The sequence below is a fragment of the Propithecus coquereli genome, unplaced genomic scaffold (assembly GCF_000956105.1).
Source record: "Propithecus coquereli isolate 6110/MARCELLA unplaced genomic scaffold, Pcoq_1.0 Scaffold35, whole genome shotgun sequence".
Lineage (NCBI taxonomy): Eukaryota > Metazoa > Chordata > Mammalia > Primates > Indriidae > Propithecus > Propithecus coquereli.
The window spans coordinates 2,372,805-2,383,627 of record NW_012149174.1 but is presented as its reverse complement, the minus strand read 5'-3'; positions in this window follow the sequence as shown (position 1 = coordinate 2,383,627).

The window sequence follows — 10,823 nt, the reverse complement described above, 5'->3', positions numbered from 1 at the left end:
CAATGAGTACTGACTTTAATTGTCCCACATCAGCTGTCATCGGTGATACATGAAGAGAATGCTCCTTTGTTAACAAACAAGGAAGGTGCTGTTATCATGATGTTTAATGAACACTCATTATAACCTGGTAGTACGAAACATGTGGTCTGATTGGTTGATCTCAAAACAATTATGTTGACATCTCATAGCTTAACGATCATACAGCTTTGTGATTTCACAATGTATTACCCCTTTAAAACAAGAATAGTTTCCATACACATAAGTGTTGTATTAATCTTTATAAAACTTTTGTAGGATTTCCAAGACCCCTACCTAGAATGTCGCTAGTGTTGACACCGATTTTTTGTGGTAGTTGGCTTTCTTTGCCCTCAAGGGAGAGGGAAGAGGAAGAATTTGGGAATGCTTGCTGTCTTTGCTCTTTCTCTCCTTTCTCTTTGGTGACCTGAAGGAGCAGACCCATTTGGTCTAGGAAGAATATCCCAATTCGTCCTGTACCTACTACTGCTCAACCTGTAAAAGCCCTGTCATTGGGTTTATGGGTTGGAAAACAACAAGCAATCTCCACAATGCCAGAGACTAGGAAGTGTGGATGCCACACAGCGCTGAGATGCAAGAGTAATTCGAAAAGCATAATTATCCCAGGTGGCAGTTTGTTGAAGGGATGAAGGCTGACACTCCTAAGCCTGAGTAAAGTGCCCTGGAATCTGAGTGCCTATTGAAATGGTCCACATTTCAAGTTCCTGCCTCACCCCAAAGTGCTGGCAGCTCCCTCATAACAAGGCCCACTTGGGCACCTGCAGGCCTGACCCACGGGGCAGTGAGCCATGTGCTGAGTCATCAGTACCTCCCAAGAGCTCAGACAACAGGGCAACACTACCCTGTTTTCCTCCGCCATTGTGACCAAAACACCATGCTGGGCAGTGTCAGAAGGGCGCATCACCAGCTAATGTTTCAACAAGACTTCTTCATGCTAATACACCTTTATTAAAATGCGCAACAAGCTTTACATTCATCGATTTGCGGAAATGGACTCAGAAGCCATCTGGTTGAACTGCTCCATTTTACAGTTGTGGAAGCACATGTAGAGAAGTTACATGTCTTCCTAAAGTCACTTAGCCGGCCACACCAGGAACAAACCCAGGGCTCTTAATCCCCCCAATGGCCCCCCAGTATAGCACCCTTTTCTCTCATGACACCAATGCTCCCCTCCCCCATTACTGCTATTGTTCTGGGAGTGCTTTCTTGTAAAATAAAATAATGGCTGGCCTAAAATGATTTTATGCTTCCTTAGGAGATGCTGAGATGGTTGAAGCAAAACCTAAGACATCACAGTAGAGAGTGTTTTGTATAATGTTTTTTAAAAAACAACTTAGAACTTTTTTTGTTCATGTCTTATTCAAAAACTCATGTTTCTGAAGATCTATGTAGAAATGATACTGCAGTCCTATTTCAAGGAACCAACCACCTACTCCTAAACTATCACTAATTTATAACAATCCAAATTTTCATTGCAGGTCATAGCCAGGTTCACGTAATGGTTTTTGCTGATATTCTGTCCTAGCGTTGCCCCTTGGGGGTTAGTACAAATATAACAAGTGGAATATGAAATTTTCTATTAGACATCTCGTTCAGATATAGTCAGAATGTACACTGTTTTTACTTAACCTTTTTGAACCAAAGGTGAATATATCACAGGATACCCAAACACCTGTCAGATGCTACAAAATGAAAGTTGGGTATTAGTATTTCTAATTCAATTCGATCCCTCTCATCAGATATTAATAGAACTAATTTATTTAAAAGAGTCCAGTAACATTAATCAGATTGTCCATTGTTCTCTCCCTCCTGAGGCAAGTAATTCTTTGAGGTCAGGGTTCTGGTCATGTTCGTACCTGACCCTCACCCCCAGCCCGACCCACATTTGAAGTGCAATAGGCAGGCAATACACATTTGTTGAATGAATAAATGAGTGAACAAATAAATAAAAATGCTGGACTTATCTTTCATTATTACAATGACTCACCCACAACTTGAGACACAAAAAATAAAGAGTCTCAGGATTCATGTATTGAGTCGGCCTGTCTGATGAAAGGGCTTGAAAATAAGAGGGACAGGAGGAAGGATTTTCTAAGCATTTTTTCTTGGGGGAAATGGGTCAAGGGAACACGAGACTATGAGAATTACATTTAGTGAATCCTCCACAAACCCTCTAACTTGATAACTAGTACGTAATAAAGTAGAGGCTCCAGAATCTGTTTAAAACTGTATCTCTCTGAAAAGGTCTATGATTTTGTGGACTATGGCTGTTCTGCAGAGGTGGAGAAAGTAGTGCCATGGTATAGGAAGGTCACAGTCCTGGCCCTAGTTACTAGCTGCGTGATGTTAAGCAAGTTACTTAATAATTACTATTCATGGAATATTTTCTATGAGCATTGGATTAAGGTTTTTTTTCCTGCATGATCTAATTTATTTGAGCTCTCTGAGGCTCTGTTTTCTTATAAAATAGGGGTAGTAAAGTTACCTCAAAGGGTATTTGTGAGGATAAAATGAATTAATGTCTGTAGCAGACCATAGTAACTTATACAGGAGAAATCAAATGTGAGGCATTATTTTCATAATTATTGTTGTATTACAGAAACATCAAAAGCAGTATTTAAGGTTCATTTTTACTTTCTATTTCTTCTACTGGAATGATGCCATTTTCAGTGAATACTATAGAGAAAAAATAGGCATGACTCATGAATCATATGTTCTTTGGAACCTTAATCTCTCGCTCTCTTCACTTATCTCATGAAGGAAATGAACGAAAGAAGGAAGACTCAGGGCAAGAATGAGAGAAGACAAAAAGTTTCTCTCCGAAGTCCTCAGCTAATTTCCAGAAAGCTTATCTGCAAATGGTACAGTCACATTGTTTAGTGTGTTCTAAAGGGTCTGTAAGATTATTGGAGTGTGATTTGTAATCTGTTCCTGAATTTTATTTCCCTAGCATTTCTATTCTCTTAGGAGTCACAGAGCAAGAAGGACATTGTAAAAGCCTGGAAGCTTTGTCTTGGGCGGGTCTATGGTCTATTGAAAAACAAGCCAACTTGGTTCTGGGCCTTGAAGCTTGACAGTGACACAGTCACGCCGTAAATGACCAGAGACATTCCAGAGTTCATGACTGTTGTGTAACAACAACACTTCAAGGGTGGCTGCAGGCACGAGGCACAACACGCCCAGAGTGTGCGGTGAATGTGGAGGAACCACTCCCCCTGGAATGTGGCATTGCTCAAAGGCGGCCCAGCCTTCCTCTCCATCCCCACTGACCTGGACAGACTGGAGGAACCACTCTATTTTCAGGGAATGACAAATTGATTGTGCTGATTGGGTGAGAGTACTTACCTGCCTCCTGCTCTGGTTCTAAGGACAACCTACAGGGAAGATTTGTTTAGTAGTGATTTGTATGAGGAAGTGTTGCAGAGAACCCAAACAACTTGCTACCAAAGAAAGAGGACTTCAACTAAGCCTTGACTAGGAAAAAAAGGCAAGGGGCCTTCTCCTCCCTGTGTTCCTACATCCACCAAGTTGCTGGAGAGGACATTCCATTCCCCTGAGAGAAAGAAGGAGACAATATGGCAGCTCTAAATTACATGTGCAATAGCCCAGGAGGCTTGTAAACATTTAAGGAGTTGATTGTTATTTTCATTCCTAACTGGTTTGGTGGTACAAATAACAACTCCATAAACTGCTGAAGCCCAGCTAGAGTGCTGAGGACATGCATTTGAGACCATGATCCATAGTGAGTGATGAATATTCATCACAGAGTGAATCTGAACTGCTCCCCAAGCAGGTCGGCTGGTATGTGAACTCAAAACAGGCCTTGGTATGGAAATCAAATCTATAGACTTAACTGAAGAAAAGCACTCATGATTAGTAGCAAGACCAAGAAATGTCACTATACAGGAGCTGAGGTGGAAGGGAAATAAGGAGCTGTTGTTCAATGGGTATAGAGTTTCAGTTTTGCAAGATGAAAAAGTTCTAGAGATCTGTAGCATAGCAATGTGTGTATAGCTAACACTACTGCACAGTACACTTAAAAATGGTGAAGATGGTAAATTTTATGTTATGTGTTTTCTACCACAACAAAAAAAGAGGGAAAAAAATGTCACTACAGAGTCTGCCCTAAAACAGCTCAAACCAAATACTTAGCTGTGCTCATACCTTATATTTCCAATCACCGTGAGGTAATTTCTGTGCTCAGGAGGCAAGTATAAGCTGTTCTCAGGCTACACACAGGTCATTGTGGCCACTCTTTGGGCTTCCCAGAACCACGGAGCTCTTGAAGTGAATGTTCTTTCCTTTGTTTAGTGATCTAGTTCCCCATCATCCCGAGATAATCACGGGACTATCAAAAAGATACGCTTTGCTACTCTGAGGATTGGCGAGTCCAACAGGGTGGGGACATTGTCTAGGCCAGAGAGGCAAGCTCAATGATCTCTCTTCTCCCCCCTCATCCTCACCTTCTCCTGGCCCCCAACACCCTCTACCCCCACATGCACCATCGAAAGGGACTTTCCCTCTCTAACCACCAGGGTCTCCAGTGGTGAGCAAAGATGATGACAGAAGACGTGATGTGGTTTCTGCTCAGTTAGAAGCACAAGAAAAACTTTGAAACAGCTCTTAGAAGGGAGAAAAACCCAAGTACGGAAGGAAGTCTGTGAACCTTCTGCACAGACTTTACCCTGCCTTTTTTTTTTTTAGTCTTTCAGAAATACATGCCTTTCTTTTGGAGAAGCCCACCAAGAGCCCAGTGGCCCTCAGCAGAACTCAGAGAGAGATGGGGTTGTAGGTCCCTGCTAGCAAATGTTCATTTTCATTCTATCACTTTCAAATTCTCATCTCTCTGATGTGAACAAGATTCAGACCTGAATTTAAAAGATACTTCTTTCATTTCTAAGTTATATAGCTAGTTTAAGAATATTCCTTCCTTCCTCCCTTTTCTTTCTTTGCAGCCAATCCTTTTAAGAGCACATAATTCTTCAGGTTATAGATGAGCAATAATATATTATGCTATTACATTCCAGTTGGAGGAAGGGTTGAAACAACTGTAATCTATCTAAGATGGGCTGAATGGTTTGCTTTGGATAATGTAATTTTCAGTCTGGAATCCACGTGTAGGTCAAAACTAGAGGAGACAAAAATGACCAATTTGAAACAATCTGACTATAAATTTTCTAGGGTTTCTATGGGTTGCAAAAGCTGTATAACAGGTGGGCATACTGAAATTCTTCAGATAATTCTTAGAGGAATCGTGCCTTTTGGGATTACATTGCCTAGGAACAAAAAGGTAGAATGGACTGCTCTTTCTCAATTTTCATCTCTGCCTCCAGGTACTTTGGTTAACTATATATGGGCAATATTTAAAACACAGAGCATATCTCCTTAAACTTAGAAGCAACACAGTTTTTTTAATGTTCACTTGAAGCAGAAAATATGTCCATTTATACATTTCCTTTTCTTTGTAGAAAACACACACTCTTCATACTCTAAAGTGGAATGAACTTTAAAGCCAGTTTATCCAAAACAGCATCTGAATTTTTGCCATTGCTCAATGCCTTCTATGTGAGGATCACTGTTCTCTTTTAGCTGCAGTTGCCAGGTCTCTGAAGTATGCTCTGATGGGGTGGGGTTAGCTCTGTGCCTCAGTTTCCTCTTTGGAACACTGTTGACCTGATACTGATATAGAACTGCTTTCAGCAGCCTGACCCCCCACCCCTCTGCTAAAGCATCAGAAATGCCAACTTTCTCTAGCACTTTTCAGGGGAACTGGCCACCCCCAGAGGAAGGGAAGCCTTTCAGTAAAAGGGGTGTGTGGAATGAGCCCAGCTTCGGAGACATGAGCAGTTGTGTGGAGGTAGAAGTGAGCTGGATTCAGAATAATGGGGGGAAGTCATAGGCCACAGTTTCCCAAGACTCCCTGTCTCCTCCTTCCTTACTGAAATGTCTGTAGAACTAGTCAACCTCCTAACAAGGCAAAAGAGAATAATTTAATGCTATAAAACTCTGCTGTTTTGGCAAGCCTTCCCTAGGTATAAACAATACCAGTGACTCCTTTGGGGCCTGCCCAGCTCAGCATTGGGAGCATTGTCTAATCTGTCCAGAGTTGGGAAGCTGGGATTCAGTTTCCAGTTCCAGCATGAACTTGTTAGGATGCTTGGGCATTCCCCTTGACCTTCCATGCCTTGATTTTCCTATTTTCTGGGATGGAGAAAGCCCAACCCTATCTACCTCCTTCATGGCAAAACTCAAGGAGGAAATCACATTGCCTTAAACTTTCCTACCAGCACAAGGCCAGGTACCTCTTGTAGCAACAGCAAGAGTAGATACCAAGATCTGTGTGGGGCTTTGAGGAAAACTTCAGCTCCTTTGGCCAGATGTACAGAACTACAGTCTTGCTCAGTTATTAAAAATGGAACAGTTCGTTAGAACTGGGCCTCACTCTTTGGTTACACACCCAGCTGTGCGCATGGGTCAGCTGCTGCGTGGGTCATCTGGGTCAGGGCTCCCCTGGGCTGGCCTCCCCAGGCCACCTGCCTCCCGGAGTCTGTCACAGAGATGAGGGTGTGCTCAGGGAGGGGGGATGCCTTCTTACCAACAAAGCACGCAAAAGCACTCCCACACAAATTGTCTCAGAATTTGTGACCACCCGTTTCCCTCCTTTCTGTTAAGCAGATGGTGGAAACCTAGCTGCTCGTAGGCAGTTCTGACAGAGATGTGTGCTCTGCACCCGGAATGAGAAGGGGAGCCGGGCTGCGGCTTTGGAAATGGCCTGTAGCACTGGGTAGCAGCCGTCGCGCGTGGAGCCTGGCCTGTCTTCTGGAGGCTGCCTGAGCGCTTCCACTCACACCCTCTTCCTGGAGGCGCGGGGAGGGCAGGGTCACACCGGTCCAGCCAGTCCACTTCCCGCTGCTCCCCATACTTCCCCAAGCACGCAGGGGGGAGGGAGGGCAGCTATGACTGGCATCTCATGTGCTACGCCCGAGCCCAGATGTGTGTTCCTGGGTGATCTGTGGGCTCTTAGCACAGAAGAGACTTTTCCAGCGGCCGCCATGTCACCAAGAACGACAAGGAGCACTGAGTTTTCAGAAAAAGGCAGAGGCAGGCGGGGGCTACTCTTTCTCCCAGGAGGTCTCCTCGCCTTCCCCTCGCCCCCGCCCCTCGGTTTGGCTGTGCGGCATGTCCTCTCGAGGATATCACCTGCCTCGTAGTGTCAGCAGGTTGGAGAGGCGAGCAAGGCGTGTTTTTTGTGTTCAGGGCGGTAAAATGGCCCACAGGCCTCCGAGCCGAGGGTAATCACAGTGAAACTGAACACTCAAGTAGAAAACGGTGTCCGCCCACAGGAACTGCCGCGCGCCAACTGCTGCGATGCAGGTTAGGTGTGGAATCGCTGCTGGGGTCAGCCTCTGGCTTCCACGAGCTCGTGATTCAGTAATAACTGGAAGCACAATTGCTTTTTCACTCACTATTTTTTAACGGTTTATTCATAAAGCAATTTTTCACTTTTCACTTATTTTCAACCCCTTTCACATCTACTCACAGTTTCTGTCTTGGCTTAACTTTTCCCTCTCTCCTCCTCCCTCTCTCAGTTTAATTTTTCTTTATTCCCTTTTTAAAACTTTGAACCGTTAAAACAGTATCGGGGGCCTTGACTGCTTTGCTAACTGAAATGTTTCCCTTTCAACGTCTTCTGAGGTTCTCTTTGTTGGGTTCTCATTCTCTTCTTTAGTTAGCTGCCGGTATGTTCGTCCCCTTTCCTTTTTGTGGCAATAAACTTAAATCTTTCTCAGTCATCTTACAAGTAGGACTTTGCTTAAAAAAAAAGAAAAAAGAAAAAAAAAAGACGAAGAAGAAAAAACAAAAACCCACTAAACTAAACATCCTAGAATTCATGGTACTTAAGTCAAACAGAGGTTTGATTTAAGCACAACCCATTATTTCCATTAAGAGAATCTTGATTCCTTTCAGATGAGCATATTAATTCCTGAGGAAAGTTCATGGTTCTCACAAATTAGCGGGACCTTTGTGAGCCCACTCTCTTTCGCCAGAAGAAGCCACAACAGTTGTTTCCATACGGGCCTGCTCCTATTTCCATTTTCTCTGACATCTGCTCTCTAAATTACAAATATCTGCCTATAGCAACAATCACAGTTCCAAGGAAAACAAACCAAAAGGAAATAAGAGAAAACGATGGAATCTTAGCATATTAAGAGATGTAATACTTTGGAAAGAGCAGGAAGATAATCCAGGAATGACCCCTCCATCTTAAGGATCAGGAAACTGAGGCCCAGGGAGGTTCCAGAACTTTCTTGAGAGCACACAGTTGACAAAGAGCTGAAGCAGGATGAGAGCCAATCCTCTAAACTGTTGGTTCACTGCTTTTTCCATGAGGGTAGGAGCTCATATCTCAGTTCCCACCTTGAGTGTATTTTTTAGACTCTGGCCCTGAGAGCTTTGGAAGAAAGAGTAAGTGGCCCCATCAATGATCCTCAGTGGGTTGGTCTCGCAGCAAATCACTATCAGGTTAGCTGTACCAAATCCAGAGAGGCAAGAAAGGGTTACATGGAAGGAGATGAGGGTGTGACTCACTTCCTGTGCCTGTGTGGATGGGAAATAGCACTCAAGGGAAGTAGTGCTGGTGGTCAGAGAGAAGGCAGAGGAGGTCCCTTCTCTTCTTCAGTAAACACTGCACTGAAAGGCTACTGGCCTGGAAGTTGCTTCAGAGTGCCAAGCACAGTGCTGGGTGAGAGTGGCACCATGTCTCTTTCACCATCCCTTTTCAGAATCCCAGGGAACTCAAACATGGACTGGCTTTTAAAATATTTTACAAATAGCATAGTTCATTTCATGGTATCACAGACTCTTCCTCGGAATTAGAAAGGCTCTCCAGATGTGTTTATACATATATATAGCATGCCCTAGGAGGCCTCAGGAACATTAAAGAAACTTGAGTTCTCCACCAAAGCCCTGTATCTATCTTGTCCCAGGTACATGATCATTCATAACGTTGAGAGAAATCTTTGAATTGTAGACCTAAGAAGGGCTTGCCAGAGGATCTTGTTCATCCTGTGCTTTTGAACAAACTGACTCGTCTTTAACCCTGTAAGGAAAGAGACTCCTCTTCCCCCATGGGAAGAAATCTATGGTGTAACAAATGCTCAAGGTAGGATTAGTCTTAGTGATTTAAATCCAAGTCCTCTCTGCTATGGGTTAATTTCATTCCCTTTGCTCTACTCCTCACCTGCAACAGAGAACAGCTAGATGCCAGCACCCACAGGTGAGTCCTTAAGACATCCAAAGTTGAGGAGTTTTGCACAATTCCATGAGAAGAATACCTTTTGTTAACACACTTAACAAAGGAATTTCTTACCCAAATAACCCATTGGTACTTATCTGTCACTTCTCCTTTCTTTCTTGATGGGGGTAGGGGAAAACCACAAGATGACTATGTTCATGTTTATGATGAATAAAACCTTCTATATTAAATTCAGAGAAAGAGAGATGTGTACATGGCTAACTCTAGTTCATTACTTGTCAAAGGAAGAGCAAACTAGGAGAGGGTTGGTTAGGTTATAGTATTCTGTGAAACTGGGCGGAGTATGTACTTGCATAAATCTTTTTTGAAATCTTGTTGCATTTTTGTCTGAATTACACTAATATGGTTACATGGAGATTGAAATCTCTTCTGCCTTATTTAAGGAGAAGCTATCAGCAGCACTTTGAGCTAATGAACTTGGGGGTTCTGAGAACCTGAAGCTTGAAAAGGGACGTTAGGGAGGCTTATGCACGGGTCCTGAAACATTGCTTTTAGCCACTGCATACCCAGAAGTAGACTCCAAAGAGGTAGCCAACGCTCATAATGATCTGATTTCTTCTGGCCAGAAACTGATAATGAAATGGCAAGTTATAGACAAACAACACTATGATCTCTTGAAGGAAATAGAAATGTCTTCTGGATTGGTTCAATGACCACATTCTAACTTTTCTCCTATTCATCAATGCTTTTAGCTGCTGCCTTTTGTGGTACAACCTATACTTTCTAGACCAGATTATTCTAGAGGCCTGGTTGTACATGAGAAATCCTCTGCCTTGCGCCTCTAATTTCTTTCATTCCTCTGTTCTGGCCTTTTCTCAGTATCTGCTTTTAGAGAAGCCATCACACACACACAAACACACACACACAAAAGCACACAAAGGAATAAGCTCACTTCTACCAACTTATGGATCCTAAATTGATTTTATTTCTCCTAAGAAAAAAGTGTATCTAGAAATGTACTGGTACTGTGTATTCTGTATACTGCCTTACGGTAGGGAATTGAATGCATCATTTCTGCACAGAGCTTTTATTTTGTTAAGGAAAAACCAGAAAAAGGTGATTCCTTGTCTTCCTCTGTCCTACAAACAGCTTCAGGAAGTCTCAGTCCAACAGTGTGGACTTCGGCCGGGTGGACTTGGACATGGGCTCATTAGTGAATATTATCTTTCCATATGATGTTTCATTAAACAGCCCAGCCCACAAATGTCCCCAACAAATGCAACTCTCAAGAAAAAAAGATGATTTGCCAAGTAAAGAACTATGATTTATAGTAGTTAACTGTTACACTCTAGACATTATTGAGCTTTGTTTTGAAAAATCATTACAATGGTTCTGTAGAATTTAGGAGTATAACCAGCACCATTTGGCACATTTATGACAATAGGGTTCTGGTTTTCTTAACTCCGCAGTTACATGTTGGCAGCATTTCAAATTCTTGGCACAGATGTTTAAGTGAATTTAAAGAACATTA